A 19,477-nucleotide genomic window follows, 5' to 3' on the forward strand; every position below is an offset into this window, starting at 1 on the left:
GGAACATTTCATGTTGATTTTTTTTAATTCTGTTTAGGCCAGAGTTTGTTTTCAAAATGGAAATTTAAATTTAAAATTGCCTACACTTAAAAAAAAAAAGGTGAAAATGTTTTAACATAAGCAAGCTAACTCAAGAGCAACTTTGTTGCTGTTAGATCTGAATTTTGATGGAAATTAAAAGGTTTCCTTTTTTTTTCCACTGTATCTGTTTACTACTCACAACAGTTGTTTAGGTCAGTAACAGCATCAAAAGACCCACTTGCTGTTCCAGCCCTAAGTGATATTCATCCTTCAGCTATCAGTGAGACTGGTTCTCTAATGAAGTCACAAATGCTTCACAGAGTGAGGTCACAGCAGCCCCTTGTGAAGGCCCAAGGATGTCATAGCTCAGTGCTCTCACGATACACCATACACAGCCCTCTCTCTTTTCCACCCCTCCTTCCCCCAAGAGCAGCGTAGCTATGGGTGGGAAATACACTGAATGGCGGAGATATGCAGAATACTGGGAAGACTCTGATGGAATACTGGAATAGCCCCAAGTCGTAATAAAGATTCCTTTCCATTGCTCCAGTTATAGCCCATCATTGACTATGGCTCAGGAAAAGCAGGAGCTGGACACCCTCCAAATCTGCTGAACAGAGCACCAAGACGCTGATTACAAGGGAGAAGTCTCCTCATGGCCTCTGCTTCAGCCGGACAGAGGCATCTGTGTGAAGGATCACACAGAAGGGTCTTACAGTCCCAGAACTGGAGGAGTTTGCGCTCTGAGGTCCCTCTTCAGGCCCATCAATTACCTTTCATCAGAGGGGTGATGATTCTCTGCAAAATCTGATCTGCCTCTTGGGAAAACCAGAGCTGCAGCAGTTCATTCCAGAATACATTTCCACTTTACTGTTTCACTTAGCCCTGCAGAACCAAACACGTAAAATAACTGTGCTAGGGAGCTAGCTCACCCAAGCGCAGACAACCTGGAGTCTGCTCCTACTCATGCACTGGCATGAGATTTTTCTATTAAGTTTCAGTCAGGAACAACAAGGAAAACCCACCTTAGAAAACTGGGACAAGTGACTATAATCTGTCTGTGCTCCTTTTTGTTGGTAATCCCTTTGTGCAAGATGTCAGCCAGCTTGACTTTCAGATGCCAGCTGGATTCGCAGGGCAGGTGGCTAGAAAGGAACATATTTCCTTCCCGGTAAAGGGGGTGTGTGGGACTTGGACTTTCTGTGCAGCAGTAACCAAGGCACATTTTCACTGCCTCACTTTTCAAAGCAGAACCACACTTAACCAGCAGATACTCAAGTTGGGGAGCAGGAAACTGAAAGCAGCCCTGACATCCTAATTATAGACTGCTGCCTCTCCCAGCTGGAATAGCCGTGGAAGGCCCTGCAGGAAGACCAGCCACCCCACAGACAGAGAACTTGTCATTAAGGGCCAGCCAGTCCCGGGGCCTGCCATTCCTGCTGGCATTCCCTGGCTGTATTAAAGAAGGCAGTCTCTGTCTGCTCCTCTGTGCGCACTCTGCGCTGGGCTGCTGGCAAGTTACCAGTTGAAGCCGTGGTGGGAAAGCCTGAAATTCTTCCTTTCCATCTACATTTCCCCTTCAGTTTCTCATGCTCTCCAGACAGTCACTCCTACGGCTTTCCTTCCCTCTCGCCCCGACCCACTCAGCACCCCAGCGAGGTGGTGACGGCACTCTGCCAGACACGCTGAACCTGAAAGCATCCCCATCTTGCCCGGCAATCACCCAGGGAGGGAGGCAGTATTTATCACCACTCCATCGGCCGCTGCCAGACACTCTTGCCATTAAGGTGTCAAAACAGGTTTCTCTCTGGAAATCCAACAGCCTTGCAGACTTACCCTTGCCGGCAGCGGTCCCAGTTGGACATCTGTTCCCTTTCAACCTCACACGTGCACTTAAAATGCTGGTACTGTCCACTTCTTCGGGGGATTAGGCTCCTATTAAAGCTGCCTCCCGCATGATTCATTGTTATCTCCTGGTGTTGATCTGATTTATGGATTGGCTTGTGTTAATTAAGGTCATAAAATTGGGAGCGGGAAAAGGCTTCCAGCACTGTGATGCTGCTTAACTTTGGGTTATTTTCCAGCCCCTATGTTATTTTGCAGGGGATGGGATATGGTGCAGCTGATGTCCTGTGGTCAGAAATGAGACTTCACTGAGACTTCATTCCCTTGCTGCCTTCTCAGCCTTGGGAGAGGAGGCAAGTCACTGGAAAGGTGAAACCATCTCTGCTCAGCAGTGATTCACAGACACCAATGAATTCATAGCCTAAGCTGTTATTATTCAGATTAGGCTTCTGACTATAGCCCCAGCTGAGATTGGAGCTCCATTGTGCTAGGCACTGCACAAGCAACTTGTAAAGATTATCCCTGCCCCACGAAATTTTGCTGTCTGAGCACTCAAAAGAGCCTAATGGGCACATTGCACTCTCCTCTGTGACTGCAGCGTAACAAAGACAGACAGACCTGAGCCCACTTTGCTCAGCTCAGGAATGACTAGCAATGTAACCCTGGCCAAACGCTGCTCTCTGCAGGCTACCGCTGCGCTCCCAGGGCACGCTGAGCTCTGAGCTGCTGTGGCAGGTCTGCTACTCCTTCCTGAGCCACGCTGCTTCAAGCTAGCTAAAGCACCTAAACCAGGGCTCAGCATATGAATCAGAAGGTGCGCTGTCACCAAAGTTGCACCCAGACATGGAGTGACTGGGCACTCCGCCCAAGGTGACACAACGAGTCCCCAGAAAAGCCAGGACCCAAGTGGGTGCAGTCAGAATGATGCTGCAGCCGCCTGACCGCTTCCCACAGGACCCAGATGTCCGTCCAGCTGCAGTGATGCTGGCCTGTCATTTCAACATCCAATGTATTTTCACACTTAGCTTTGAGGTTTTGGTTTGGGATTGGGTTTTTGGGTTTGGGCGGTTTTGGTGACAAAATCTTCAAAGCCCAGGGACTGTTGTCAAGATAAAAATCACTGATGAGATTCACCTCTCATACAGTAAGTGCACATTTGGCCTCATGTGCTAGCTATGAAATAGGCAGATAAATACACACAAAATCAGTGTTACATATTTCTATTTGTAAGCTGCTATACTTTGTTTCACTAATTTGTTAAAATTTGTGATTTCTTACACTTTTGTGACAGTCCCTTAACCTATTTTACAACATACTTGAGCCCACTGGTAGTACAGGTTTACCCTGGGCATGTGAACCTGACTTCCCCAGAAAGGGTGATTTCTTTCTCTGTTTCACTTTCCTTTTCTAGCCAATTTCATTACAAGGTTCCCATGAACTGGCTCAGAAATTCACTCTTTGTGGCCATATTAGCCACCAGGGACTTCATAAGCATAGGTTTATTACACTTTTATTGTAACATCAAACTTGGCCGCTGTAAATCTGTTACAGCTCTGCCATCAACCACAGCAAAAATGTTTGCTTGATGCAAGCATGATGCAATCATATATATTTCTAGCGCTAGACAAAAATATTTTTTGTCCCATAATTAAAAAACAGTGCTAAATATTTCTATCTGAAATTTCAATTTTAAAAAAAATCAAAAGCAACATATAAATAAACTTCATCCTTCTATTAAGGGTTTGCAGACTTTATCAGAGGGATAGCCAAGTAGGAAAAACCAAGCCAAATTCTTCATCACATGAAGTCTTTATTTAAAGAGTGCATATCTTAAAAAAAAAAAAAAGGTACAATTTATAGCGTAGTTGAAGGAATTTCTGGGTGAGTTTCTGTGACCTTTGTTATGCATGAGGTCAGATCGATTATCATAATGGTCCCTTCTGGCCATGAACTACGAATCTGTTAATTTTAGCTCAATACCGTCTTTCTCTAGGGGCTATGCTAACTGAAATGATATCACATTTTCCACTTTAGGACTAAAGACACACACACAGTCCCTACAGTTGAGCTGACGTGCACTGCTGTAGTATCACACACTAACTTCTGTGTATATCTGAACCTTTATTCATCTAGCTGATAAGTCACATTGTCCTCCTTGGATCATGAATTATTACTGATATCCCTGATGATCAAAATCAGACTGAGATACTCCTTCTGCTCCACCCTCCAAAAACTAAGATATTTAAAAACAATTAAATATTCATCTTCCTTCTGACACAAATGTTTAAGTTCCTGTTTTGGAGTTCCCCTTGTGTTCTATTTATGTATTATCACGGCTTATTTATTTAAGAGGACCTGAAATTCTCTCAGTCACCCCATTCCCATAGGTGGGGCTTTAAAAAAGAGTAAACAGATACTGTGATACTTAGCAGTGTTGCAAAAAGTAGTACAATTGTAGGTTATCAGAAGACAGATTGAACAATTTTGCAATTAAGCACACCAATGTACTTCATGGCAGCAAGGCTTCTCGGTGGCCAAGTAAAAGCCACAAACTTCATTTCCAGATCCAGCTGCTCATATGATACAATGTCAAAAAAAGGCTCTTTTTCAACACAGATAATCCACCCAGAATTAACTGAGAGCTGACTATTCCATTTTGGGCTCCTTAAACTGAAATCAAAACATTTTGTCTTGGCCAGCCGAGCAGAAGCATTCTGCTTCAAGTCAGTTTAATGCTCCTTTGCCTTTGGCCCTGGCACCTCCTGGCTGCTTCACAAAGCAGGGTGCAGCACACCTGAATGCTTTGCAGACTGCACCCCTCATCCACTTCAAGAATTTTGTTTCCACATTTTTCCTAACTGTACTTTCTGTAGGAAACAAATTCAGTCTCTTTCTCCCAACTTGGAATGAAAACTAATAGTGATATATGAGGATTTCCCTTGAGAGAAAACATCCAATTTTTGTGCAGCATCTATCCAAGATGTTGAACTTGGATAGAGGAAAGCTTTGGTGAAAGCAGAGAGGAGGTTTTTAGCCCAGGAAAAACTACATAATATTTAATCCTGATCACTTCCCCAATCCACTCCTCCACAGGGACATCCAAAGAGCTGTGCTGGTACAAAGGAAAGGGAGAAGGAAGACATGCTGGGGGCAGAAAAGAGTGGCATGAAGCCAGGGCAACTTAATCCAGCTCTCATGAAACTATAGCCTCAGAGAGGGAAGGTCAAAATGGGGTTTACAACAGAAATGCAGACACAACATGCTGATGGGGAGACAATCTGCTCTCCATGATATTCCTATTATCCTAGGCAAACAGAGGACAAGAATGAAAAGTACCACGGGGCTGTTCTGTTGTGTTTGTGTAAGAATGCCATTTTAATTCACTTTCACCAATGCCTTTAAGTCAATACTTTTTTATAGCTGCATTCTCATGTGAAATCTATATCCTGGCAATTTGAATCAAGATTGCCCCAGGTCAGACACCTGTAAAGCTGAACGGCAACAGGAAAGAACAGCACTTTTGTATTAACAGGCAAGAGACAATTCAGAGCCATAGTTTTCCTGTTGTACCTTCAGGAGGCAGAAGGAAAGACTTGTCATGCAGTTACATATATGTCCACATCATTATGTAAGTTCTCATGAACATTCCATCTTCACTCATCTCCACACCCGCTTGCAGAGAGGCAACTCAGGGAGGCAGATTCCAGGGTGATTGGGCATACAACAGATCCATGCCAAATCTGTCTACAATTGAACACTTTTGTAGATTTAATCAGTTTTTAAAGACTTACACTACAGGTTCTTGGCCTTTCCCAGGCTTTGGTCTCCAAGATTTGCCTAGTTAGATTCCTGTGGCTTAGTCACTGAACTCTACAGTCAAGCAGGGGATTGGGAGGAGGAGGGAAGAGTCTGGTCATCTGTAGTTTATGCCAATATAGAACTATTGTAGATGTGCTCAACACAAACTAAAAACTGCTTTTATCTCCAAAAAATACAGTCAGTGCCTTGACCTAACAGTTCACAATACAAAACATGTGGTGTGGATTCCTAACCACTTTCATCCCAACCAACCAACCCTTAGAGGATGCTCTTATATGTACCCACAGCCCCTAGATGTTTTGCCAGCTGAGGTTAAGCATGCAGAAAGTAACCTTAGCGAGGTGTCTTTATATCCCCCACCATCCCTGACGCCTGTGGTCAGAGCTGGGAGACCTTGCTTACAAGAAGCAGCAGACGGGTTGGGGTGGCTGATTGGGTTACCCTTCCCCTCCTTTCCACCCCCTCGTTCTCTCAGAGGTCGCTGCCACTGCAGCATGGGTGGCTTAACTGCTCATGAAACTCTTGCTGAACTGCAATTGTTTACTGCCTGATATCTTAAAGGCTTTTCCAGATGTGCTGGAAACAACCTCCAAGACAGGGATGAGACAAACAGCTGAGGACAGCAATTTCACCACCCATTCCAGCTGCACCCATGGGTGCCTGTGATTCAACACCCTCAAGCTCTTCAGCTTTGCTCAGAGGCCAGGGTCTCCCAGCAGAAAGCTCAGCAGTGCTTGAGTTGGAAGAAGAGCAAGCACTAGCCAAACAGGCCTTGAACGTGCCACCAGGAAGGGCAACTGGTGGCTCAGAGAAGTGCCAGGGACACCCTCCTTGTCCTGCATCTTCCAGCAAACAGCTAATGGTAATGCTGTGCAGGAGGCAGCTGCAGGGGAGCGAGATGTTGCTGCTCTGTACATCGCTGCTGCTGCTGCTGCAGCCTGGAGGGTGTCTTCTCTTGCGACCAACTGCTAGGATTCTCTGAGCAATTCTGCTATGATTTGCAGTAGAGCTGCTAATTGCCTGGAAACACTAAAGAATTATACATCCTAAGCCATAAAACATCTATCAGCCTTGACTCAAACAAAATTGCTGTATATTATTACATAAGCTGAAGCCCTATTATTTTCCCCATGCTAAGTGCCTCTTAATTGAAATCCCTGATTGTTTTTTCCAGGCCCCTCTCCAGCCCGCCACCCAAAGAGTAGCGATGCATGTAGCAATGTGTTGTTAACATGCAACGATGTGTGGTAGGGATTGCCCACGATTATTTGACCAATTCCCTCTGTGGTCTGGTCTTCTTATTGAAGCAAAGGGGTTTTGCCAGACTTAACTGAAGTTAAATAAGAAGAAATTTTTCCAGGGGCCCCTGTCCACAAATTACAAATCATATACATGACACTCAATTTTGCAGCCCATAATCACATTAGCAATGCCACTGAAATGAACAGAGCTCCTTGGGTGAGTAAGAGTTACTTGCACAAAAAAGTCTTTCAGATTTGGTTACAGCCTAGATTGGACTCACTCTAAACTGCAAGTTTCATATGCCCTAGTCCTGTTCATAATTTTGGGGCAAAGTTCATCCTTTTAAGAAGTGATGCCAACTGCACATCAGTTGAGCGTGGGCTTTCTATTTAAAGAATGGAGTGTTTCTAACAACTTAATTGCACTGATGCTTTATGATTACAATCCCAAACACTGTTTTTGCAGCTGATGGATCAGAAATTAATAAAACCAAAGCATGTCTGTAAGGACGAGTCTTTTAAGCTGCACTGGATGGCATGCATGTACACCTCCATGAGACACAATGAGAGACATATATGCTGAACAGAACAGGACAGAGCCAGTTCTGGCACCAAATACTATTTAATGTAGATCAAGTCCATGGAAATGCCTAGCCTGGGATGGTCAAGCTGAATGGAAAGCTGTGAACCTTGTTTCCAGTGTAACTTTCAGACACCAGTGTGTCCTAGGGCTACAGGTGCAACGTTTCAAGTAAAGGCTGTATCTTCTGTAGGCAGTACAAAATCTGCGGCATGCTTTGGGCTCACACAGAGGGGTCATTCACACCAACAGAAGACATGCCACAGCATTTCAGTTGCTAATGGAGATGCTCATCTGGGGTTTGCTGACCCACTGATCTCCTCTCTCAGGCTCTGGCAGGCAGCCCAGCAGCCCCAGTAGTCCTCCTGTGCCACACCACTGCAAAGTCACACAAATAGCGTATCCTTTGGGAGTTAGCACTTAGTTCCCTTGGGATTCTTTTGTTCATAGACAATGCTGAAATAACTTCAGCCATCATGGCCAATATCAGTGACTATATAGCTCTCCAGAAACAAAACCACAAGGTTTCAGACTGACTTGAGCCACAGAGCTAGTCTACACAATAAATGTCTGCACCACACATATCTGCAACGGGTCAGAGCTGAAGGGCCCCTGGAGAGTCATGAAACACTCCCCTCCTCACACAGAAATTTGACTTTTGGTCGTAATTCCCATTCTCTTGGGCTAGATCTGGTTGCTCTCTGAGGGAGAAACCTAGCCCTGGCTCACTCTGAAGCTGGAATCAGGCCCCCACAGCACAGTCTCTCTTTCAGCAGGAATTGTAATTTCATTATGCTACAACTTTGCCGTTCCCTGGGGCTTTGCCATGCTGACATTTTATGTAAGGTGCCCAGGCTTTCAAAAGAAAAGGGCTTTCCTCACCAAAGAGGTGGCCAGAATGGCCAAGTGGAGCTTCCAGAAAATCTACTACCAGGAATGTCCTTCCCACACCCCAAATGCTCTCCATAATACTACAAACAATAAGTAAAAGTTTGCTTCCTATGAAGGATCTTTGAAAGTCCTTTGGGACTACGGTACAGATCAGGACAATATAAGTCTTTGGGATCACAAGTGCAGGAAACAATGAAACAATGTTCAATTTTTTATTATTTTTTAATAAAATGAATTCCATATTGTATTGCAATACTTCTATGAGACTGCTCCTCAGTCACTCATGGCCCTTAGCACACCCTCTTCACCTTCCCTGGGGGCACCTGACATTTTTAACATCAGCAAATTTGAAAGTGATTTTTTCAGTTTCTTAAATATAGCACTTACCTAGTTATAAAATACTGCTCCAATTCTTTTATATACAATAACCATTGTGCTTACGATGACTTAAGCCATGCGTATTATTTTTTAAAAGAATTATATTTACATGGAATGTTTAAGAAAAGAATTTCCCAGATTCCGGAAGTAGAACCTCCTTCAGAACAGGAAGGAAATCATTCATTTTTACCTTAAAACCCAACATGTGTAATGGTTTATTACCCAGCAGGAAAACAGTGAGAGAGTTTCTTTTCAAATTGATGAGGTGAGTTTTTATATTAAGAGATTGTTCTGAAACTCCAGTGCCACCAGAGGGTGAATGACAACACTCGGATCATACCACAAGCTCAAAACATTTTAGAGATTAAGTCAGTAATGTTTTGGGATGGGGGGACACATGAGGCACAGTGAAAGTCAGCGACTTGGTCAGAGCCTCCTCAGAGGCCAGTAGCAAAGCTGAGCATTGAACTCAGGGCTGCAGTCCCTCTCTTCTATGGGTCTGACCATGATTCCTTCCTCACTCCTAAAGTCTAAGTCACAAAGTCTTTTTCTGTAGTGATTAATTCCTCCTTAACGTACAGGACTTTAGGGATGCACTCTGTCATACTCTGAGGTTTTAGTACACCTTGTCTCTGGATTTTGAGCTCAATACAAGGAGATTTGAGGAGATTGCCAGTAACTTGTAATTTGACAACATTTTGGAAAGTCCTGTTTGAAAATTAGGAGAATAAAAAAGATCTACGGACCTGCTGCAGCAGGACCACTGTGTGTGCACATCTGGTCATGTCTCCCAAGTGATCCCATTTCTGGAAATGCCCAACATGGATGTGCAGGGATCCAAGGAGGGTGATCTGAGGAGTGTGTTTTCTCACATAATTTCTGAATCACTATTCTTGCAAAGTTGCCCCAACTCCAACACAAATCAAGAGCAAAAACCCATTCCTCGTCAGACCTACAGGATCCTGCCCAACATTAGGAGACTTGTGCCACTGCAAGTACCTTCTTTTGGCCAATAAAGTCTTCAGTACTTGTGCTGTGGTGATCTTTTGATACATGTGAGTAGCATGAAACCAACACTGATATCCTGGCCACGTAATGATCAGGGAAGTGCTGTCTAGCCCCTTCCACATTCTTGCTGGTGATTCAGTTCCCTTCATACCCTGCTTTGCTGCACAATCTTGACAGTAAATAGGCTGCCCTGCTGTGTCCCAGGGGTGGGGCTGCATTTCAATGGTGGCAAAAGTAATTCCTGAACATAATTTTCTTTTATTTCCAGGCTTCAAAGCACTTTGAGATCCCTCAGAAGTTGGGGAAATATTACTCCTTCTATACAATATTACTCCTCCTACAGACATGCACGTACTCCTAGGACCCAAAGGCAAACACAAGGGGAACTTCAGTCCTAGAGCTGAACTCCAGCTGCATTCATCACCTCATCTGTTGTTTGATGGACTTTTGCCAATGGGCATTGTCAACAGGAAAAAAAAAAAGGAAGAAAAAAAAACCTAACAACTTTCCAGCTAGTATTTTAAGGCTCTGAATTACATGCCATTTCCAAGAAAGGAGAAGTATAGACATTCTGAGCATGTGTTCTGTCTTCAGTTGGACATGGGGGAAGGTATGTCACTGTATGACTGGTCTTCCCGTATGAGCATTGCATTAATCAGTCAGGAGAGCAGGCATGGAGGGGACCTGCAGCCCCTTGAGCCATATCTTCTCCTTTGGCAAATCCACCCCTTCATGAGAATACAACAAAAAGATAACCAGTAGGGAAGAAGATTTGATGTTGGGGTCTCCATCACATCCAGATATGTCAATGACTTTAGAGGATCTCCAGCTAACATGCATCAGTGAAAGGAAGCTCCATGCTGGCAGCAACCCAACCCTGTGGGACATTTTGTGTACCTCCACTAACACTCATTCACCTCCAGCTAGGGAAATGGCCTGCACAACCCCTGATCCCTAGTCTCAGCTCTCAGATATCACTTTTAGAGAAGTTTCCCCCTACCTTAAGAACAAAACTAAACTTGAAACCTATATACTTTCCTGAATGCTTGTATTCCCTAAAACAGCACCTTCCCAAACTTTTCCATTGCTCACTTGCTTCCTTTATGTAGTCACAGTTTGTCACTTCATACCAGTGAGTGGGCTGTGTTGGACCTGGTGGTGGGCACATGTGTATGCAGTCACAGGGAAGTTCTTGTGCCCTGAACTGGATGAGATCAGAACCGCAGGACAGCAAAACTGTGTGTCCTGTGCCTTCTGTACTGCAAAGGGCAACAAATGATTCACCTAGCGCATAGGACCCTGGGATCTGAGCTTCTGGAGCAATACATTTTATTTTCCTGGTTTCTGCAAAATAAGATGTAGCTACAGGGCATGTAGCTGAATCAGGTATTGGAAGCCATACACTTGTTACAATTCCTCCCCTGTGGGATTAGCAGTTCTCAGGACTGGACACCAGCATGCCACAGGCCAGCTGGGGGGTTAGCTAACCTGCACCCTCTGTATTTATAACATCTGTGATTCAGTGCACATAAGAGTCACCTTCCATAAGAACAGACAGAATTTGCCCATTTGCCACTGCTTACTGTTGGGCTTCAAGAGGCAGAGGACCTCCAGCATTTGCTCCTCAAAGGATCGGAGCTGCAGATCGTCTTGCAGTGAGTCACAGCAACCTCAACCATCTCAGCGTGAAGCTCTGCAGAACATTAGGGACAGACATACCAGTGTGTGACTGGACACTGATTCAGAGTTTATGTCTGACCTCATTGTCAGAACTTGGGAAAAAGCGGGGAAAGGGGGAAGGGAGAACTGGATTGAAGTCAAAGTCATTAATATCCTTCTACTTGAAGAACAAGCCCAGAGAGCAGAGGCAAGTAAGGTCAAATGTACATTAAAGTAGTGAGATATAATAGCCACCAGGCACAGCTGAGGTCACAGAGCAATACTTGCCTTCTTTTCCCCCCCTCTAAACTGAAGAATTCTTATCTAAGCAAAATTAAGTTTCTGGGCAGAGACTAATCCATATTTATGATCCTCTGTGCTGCAGCAGAATGAAGCAAGCTGCCAGATGCAGGGTGGAGGTGGCTGAAAAAGAGCTGCTCCGGGCCTTAGGTATATCACCACTACCATGCCACAAAGGTGTTAGAGCTGCACGAACTGCTGTTACAAGCATGTCACCTCTGGGCTCCCTGTGATTTGCAGAGTGGCAGAGCACCCTTGCGCACTAGTGAGCGAGATGTTCGGGAGCTCTGACCCACTCTGCTGTACTTCTTCCCAGCATGGGAGAGAGGGTACTTCGTAAAGGGAGACGGCTCAAAATCAGCAATCTTTCTAAAAACTGCTCCTCATATCCTGTTACTAAACCAAGAAACCCCTTCCCATACCACTGTCCAGATCTGACTCGTTGTGAAACCAGTAGGAAGAATGTCTGTGCTTTCACTGGCAGGTCCTTGAGAAACCACTGGGAAATTTGTTTTCATAAATACCTGCATTTTTTAGAAATCTGGTAGGGACGTCTCCATCTAGTGGTCTGGCCACGGAAAAGAGGCTTACAGACTTCATGCTCCAGCTCAGCCTTCTACACTGAGCAAGCGCACTGTTTCATGTGCTTTGGCTTCTCCAGCTGCACATTGATACAGCAACATTTCCCAAACTTCCAGGGGGTCCTCTTAATGTCAGAGAAAGGCCTGGAGATTCTTGGCCGGACACTCCGCTGTGAGCTACAGCCCAGATTCCACCCACTCAGCTCAGCCAGAGCAGGAGGGGATCAAATTGTCATCTCAACATCTGTTTTGAATCCAGTAAGAGAGATGCTGTAGTGTCACACACACACATACACACACACTCAAGAGCTTACAAATATCAGGCCGTGGTGACATCCAAGTGGTTTCAGAAGGTGGAGGTGTGAGTGAGGGGAAAAGCTGGCTGTCCATCAACTCCCAACTACTATCTACTCGGCTCTCCTTAACAGCAAGTATAGCAAGTAATAACAAGCAGCACCAACATTAATGCCTTTACCTCCTCAGCATCCCGAACAGGCAGGGCATTATTGTCAGCCTCACTTTGCAGTTGGGGAACCAAAGGCCAAGGGTAGCCAAAGTGAGTCAACCCAAGTCACACGCAGGCTAGAAGCAGAATGAGGAGGTGAGCGTATGTCCTCCACCATTCGGCCTAGCCTGCTTGCTGACTCCACGCTTACTGACTCGCTCTGGAGCCTGGCAGAGCTACAGCCCAATATAAATACAGTAACACAGCTTAATTCCCCAAGCTTTGTGTAAAGTAGTATCTCAGCCAGGGGACACACTCGGATACCTCAACAGGAGAGCTCTGTGTTGTCACCAAGTACAATGATGAATTGCCTGCTAGAAGGTAGATTTGATCCTGCGCAGCAGATGGGGAACAAGCCGTAAAGATAGCTCACTAAAGTACGGAGGGGAGCGGAGCTGGGTCCTCCCGCTGACCAGGCACAGTGCATCGCCTGCCACACGGTCTTGGCCCCAAACTGAGCATTTTGAGGGGCAGCCAAAAGGCGAGAGTGGAAATGGATGGGGAGGTACCGAAAATGGCAGGGACTTCACACAATGTAAGCAGACACGTTTGGGATGGAAAAAGCAGCTCTAATCAAATAGAACTCTGGATTTCCCTCTAGACACAGGGTATTAAAAATAATCCCAGCTGAACTTTACCCACCTCTCACACAGCATCTCCCAGCTGCTTCAAAAATAAACAGCTCTGTCTGGGTGGAGCCGCAGCCGCACATGATTTGGGGCTCCCAACCTGACTGCAGAGACGGTGAATAGAGAGAGCTTCCTTGGCCCAGCTGCCCAGGGGGGCCTGCCACGTACAGTTTGTGGCTGCAATGCCAACTGCCCTGAGGATAGCGCAGTGAAATGAAGCACATGGAGAAGGGCTCTGAGGCCACAAGCCTGCTCCCACACTGTTACCACAAGCTGCTCCTTGCAGACCCGCAGCCTCCCAAGCTCACAGACTCCCTCCCACCCTGCAGCCGCTGCACTGCCCTACCCCAGCACAGGCTGCGTTCCCACCCAGCTACCGGCGGGCCTCAGCCCAGCCCTGGTGAACGCTTCATCCTGGTTTGCTCCTGCTCAGAAACCCACCGCATGCACAAGCAGTCCCTGCTCCGTTCCCATGTGCCAGCCCACCCTGCTTTGCACAGCGCTCCCAGACAGCCCACACCCACTTGCCGGCACCCGCACCTCCCTGCGGTCCTCCATCTTACACCTCCCTCCTTCCCACAGGCGCACGTTCCCGTGAGCAGTCCCTGTCCCCCCAGTCTAACCCCTCTTTTCCCCCAAACTCCGCCTCATGATGCTGCTTTGCCCCAAAGCCACAGACCCCCAGCACACCACTCCTTTCTGAGATGTCTGTCCTTCTCTCCTCTTCACAGGCCTGAGCGTCTTGTGCAGGTAGGTTTTGATGTAATCCTGTGTTTTTCCAACAGTGCTGCCAGTGGCATCCCACCCCACCAACCTGCCCTGGCACCCACATGGGGCAGCACCTTGCCAGGTGCCCCAAGAAGAGAAGGCATTAGACCTTTCCCCCAGCATGCCAGGATATAATCTCTGTTACAAGCTGCCAGGCAGCACACACTGCATTTTAAGAGGCTTTAGCACAAGTTACTTAAATTCCAGTGCCCGTGGGACTCTTTTTGCCCACAGGCTCTCCAAACCTGGGACAAAAGTTTCACCAGGATGGCATGGTGCCTGGTGAAATCAGGGCCAGGATGGGGTGCAGGCTCACTGGAAGACGCAGGACCTCTCAAAGACCATGTTTAACCACTTGCCACAGACGGTGCAACTCTCCTCTGGAGCTGGGCCAGCAGCAAGTCTGGCAGCATGGGAGTTGGGGAACACAAAACTGAGGCTTTATCAGCACCGGGGAAGAGGACACAGGTTTGGGTGTGAAACAGTTCCTGACTGGCTCTTGGGTTTTAAGTGGTTTATGTTGCAATCTCTACTTCTTTAAATTATCTGAGGTTAGTCAGGTACACAAAATGTCCTGCATCAGGCTCTGCTGATCTTCAGACACCAGAAAGCTTTTAATTTTTTAACAAATTCTCTCCCAGGGAGTGCAAGATCTAACAGGTACCTGGCAGATGACAAATGAGCCCATCCCAGGCTGGAATGCTGCTCTCCATCAGTTGTCTTTCTGTCCCCCTCTCAGTCTAAAGACCAGGATCCCTTCCACCCTTGAACCCTGCCAACTCCTAACACTGTCCAGAAACCCCCAGGGGAGGTGGAAACCACTGTCTCCAGCAGACTCCAAGTCTCTAGCAACTTCCGAATTTTTGAAGGGGTTAACCTTATTTGAAAGGGGAAGCAAGTAACAGGGCTAGTCCCCGGCAGAAATAATCAGACTGGGTGGAAATTACAGCTCCTTTTGACAGGGCCACACAATCCGCTCAGCAACAAACCCTTTGTTAATCTCTCACCTATTTCCTGCTGCAGCATTAATTGTCGGGCGTTTCTCAGAGGGAGGCAGCAGGGCAGCAGCAGGCTTTCTCTTCCGACCCAGCAAGGGCCACCACTGCCTCATGGCAAGCACACCATGGCACTTCAGAAAGCTCCTTTCTGAAGGACTTGGCCAAAGGACTGTTTCCAATTCTGGCTGCTGTATTTCAGGAAGAGCACGTACACCCACCCCAGGCTCAATACATCATTGCAGGCTTACCTTTTTACTTTCGTCAGATTCTGTTCAGGCAAATTCTCATTGACCTCTGTCCACCTAGTACATCCTTCTCAGAGAGCAACTTAGTGATGCTCTTGGCTGTGTCAAGGCAGAGTACCCTACGCCCTGCTCCGACGCAATCTCCAAGGAAGCCTTAATCAGAGACATGTCCACACGCTCCCACCCGCCCCATCTGCCAGAGGTTCTCAGTGGAAGGCTCTCAGCAGGGGAACCCCCCAAAAAAAGCTGCAGCTGCTGTTCCTCCCAAGCTGCCCATGTGCTGGGGGGAAGAGGAACAAGGCTGAACACCTTCCTGCTCCCAGAAGAGGTTTCCCCAGCACAGACATGGTGAGAACTCAGCTGGGGTAGCAAGACTGACCCAGCACAGGCGTGCATAGAAGTGCCCAGCCTGGTACAGTTCTCCCTTGGTATTTTTAGAAATGTCTGTCTGGCACGAGTGAGGAGCTTTTCATACAGGACAGACAGGGCATGGGAACAAAGCAGGCATGCACATAAAAGAGAGCCCTCAGACAGCCCTTGACAAGGGGTTTGGAGAATGTGATGGAGACTGAAAATCTAATGCTGGTGAGTTCACGAAGCGACAGAAAACCATCACTAACAATCAGCTCCTTCAAGTCCAAGGCCTCACAGATGCTCCTGACCCTGTCACTCCTGCCAGCTGTATTCTGATGTGACAAATCCAAATTTTTAACATACCAGCGTGCTTTCCCCACCTTTCCTATACGGATTGCTCATTGTTCTCTCATTCCTCATGGCAGGCGATTGCTCCTTGCAATGTAGATGTTAAAGAGTCACAGGTTTCCTGAAAACTGTAGCACAGGCTGTGAAACTAAACAACACGTGCTGTACAATAAGTCATAAAGCATGTGTGAAAAATAGTTGACACAGAAGCTGTCATGGAAACCAGAGTGCTACCAGAGAGCACACAGCCACAGAGCTCCCATTAAAGGCTACAGAGTTGAACACAAACGCTAATCACTAAGGCAGAATATATTAAATTTACCCTCATGCCCCATTCAGTCTTCACAGCAAGCTAGCTGAAAACTGCAACCATTTCCGCTAGCAGCGCTGGATGGTAGTTAGTAGTAATTAAATTACCAGAAATCTTCTCATAGAGAAATTCTTTTCATCTTGTGTACCCTAGAAACTGTTTTTACTGACTAGGCACTGCTCTTCTCCTCGGGATTAAGTCTGTTTAAAACAGACTACATGCATTTCCCAGGTTTGGGTTATATTCTCCTACTTGATTGTCTCCCAGCTCCCCTCAGCAACAATACCCCGCAAGCGAGAAAAAGCCCCGGCTGGATAAAGAAACATGGTGAAACCAGATTAGGCTGTTCAGGCAAGATAAAGAGAGACAGACTGAAAACTACACAATACCCTGCAAGTATTACAGGCATATCCCACACCATGATCAAACCTGTGGTCCTTAGATACCAGCTAGCAGGAAGTAAGTGACCTAAAAATATTTACATATTTAGATACCTTTTGACATCCCATAGGCAGAGAAGGAGAAGGGGTGGAGGAACCTTGTCCTCTGTTGTGGAGAAAAAGCCCTACAGCCTTTCCTCATTCCCCGTCTGAGGTTTCTCAGATGGCCTCGCTGGCTGGGCTTCGAACGTGGGTGTTGCATGTTCTGATGTGATGGGGAGACACCAGAATTCATCCCTGATGGCAGCATTTACAGCTAAGAGCTGTGCTGAGCTGTCTGGTGTGGTCTGGATGGAGGTGCAGGATTCTATTTTTTCCCCCTGCCACTTGCTTCATAAGATTTTGATGTATCCAAGGGCCAGAGCTGTGCATTTTTCGTGCTCTCTCTCAGGGCCTGGTCTTCATCTCAGTGACTTCAGAGGGCTTCAGGATTGCACTGGTTCAGGCTATGAGGAAAGCCAGCTTTTTCTGCTGACTCTACAAACATATAACAAGGCTTTTACTGACCTATAAAGGAAGCGTCTAGGCCAGAGTTGTCAAAAATAGGGCACCAGCAAACTTATTTCACCTTATTTTTAATCCACCTAAATACCATAGGTTGAAAAGTTAATCTAGTACTCAAATGTTTATAGGGATCTTATTTTGCTCAAGAGGTGATAGAAAGAGAAATGGTGGAGGACAAAATAAAATCCTGATGAAGAAAAATTAGGACTGGTTAAAAACTCCTGATGAAGAAAAATTAGGGCTGGTTGAAAAATTTGTCAGAATTCTTTTTCTGGACAGAAGTCAGATCCTTGAGTAAGTTAAATTTTTTAGAGTATATGAAAATGTGTGCTTTCCATAGAAAATGGAGTGTTTGTCATAACCTTTTGACTGAAAAGAAAGTGATTCTGCCAGATGGTCCTGGCTAACTCTTTTTGGTTTATAGGTGAAAAGTTGCCTTGTTTCACAGGGAGATGCAAGAAGAAGAGGAAGGGTCAGGTAGGGAGGGGTCCAGTTACAGTTCTACAAGAAAATATTTTTAAATGAACTAGAGAATACCCCACTACAAATGAGAAAGGAAGAAGGATCCTGAAAAGGGGATGAGACAAGAAAGTGTAAAATTAAAGCACAGGTTCAGATTTAATGAGGTGCATAAGAATGACAAAGTCAGTGCTCTTTTAATGTAGGAGTCAGAATAAGGTTTTTGGCCAAGACTAGGGCCTTTTCCACACATTCATTGCCTTCTTTAATGACAAGATCACAATCCATTTTTCCTACAGTGCTGTTCACTGCACATACCTTGTTGTTATGCTCCAGCACATCAAACTACAATATGCACATTTTTTATGATACATAAAAGGTGCAAGCCTAGCTAACACAGATGGCTACATGACAGTCATGATGGGAAAAAGACAATATTTTCCATTAAACAAAGAGCCTTCAGTACATAAATATTGAAGTGTGACATGAGATCAAGCTGCAGCTCATCAGATTGGGTGCAGCTTTCCCTTAGACTCACTGAAATCCAAAGTTCTGCTGCTAACCCCATGTCAGCCTAGGTTTGTTTCTTGAAATGAAGGATGTGAATGCCATGGCTCCAAAGAAGGCATTATCTCTTCACTTACTCTTTCCCCACATGACAAGATGGGGAGGTGGCTGTAGTTCTGACATTTCCCTTTTAAAGTTAAAATACTTCTACTGATGCTGCCAGGACCTATACAGAGCAAATCACCTTAGCTCTACTGGTCAATACAGTGGGGCAAATTTACACCACTGGAACTTGTGACCCAAACTGACTCAGACCTCAGCATTTTTTTTACTATGGGATAGACCCCAGAAATGCCAGTTTTATCTCCCAAGCTTGATAAAAGCAGCTTAAAGGCTTTCCCATCACACTCAAAGTGAGAGCTGATAAGGCTCAAAATCCAGAAATTGCTTACTTTACAACTCTAAGTCCCTTTCAAGCCGACCTTCTGCCCTGAAAGCCTAAAACCCCTCACCAACAACTATATTTAGGCAACTAAAGATCTGGAACATCTGGGAATAATAACAGCAGTCTCATTTGGAAATGACATTTATATACCATTGTCTAGAAAGCATCACCATGCTGCAAAAGCTTTGCAAAGTCCACTTTGTAGATTTCAGACTGGAAAATTACCTGCTAGACAATTTGTGCGTCACCAGAAGTGTTGAGTGACAATTACATGTAGGAATAATCCAGTTATTCAAAAAAACCAAGGCTCAGCCCTGTCAAAAATGGCAATGGCAAAAAAAAAAAAAAAAAAAAAAAAAAAAAAGACCATTTAAAAAACATCCAAAACTTTCTTCAACCAGAATGTTTTTCATGATCTTTTGAAGGTGTATTTCAACATTGACTTTCCAGCACTGAAAATGCAAAGCCATCAACAATGGACCAATGCCTGAGAAAGAGGAAATCAAATTGACGGGTATTTTCACCTCCCAAGCTGAGAAGCATGTGAAAAAACAAACAAGCAGCCTTCAGGATCTCATAGCACTTTCTTCTGATTGCTTCCTTTTAAAGGGGGCTGCAAAGCTAAATGGAGCTCTGGGTCAA

The sequence above is a fragment of the Pelecanus crispus genome, chromosome 10 (genome assembly GCF_030463565.1).
Source record: "Pelecanus crispus isolate bPelCri1 chromosome 10, bPelCri1.pri, whole genome shotgun sequence".
NCBI lineage: Eukaryota > Metazoa > Chordata > Aves > Pelecaniformes > Pelecanidae > Pelecanus > Pelecanus crispus.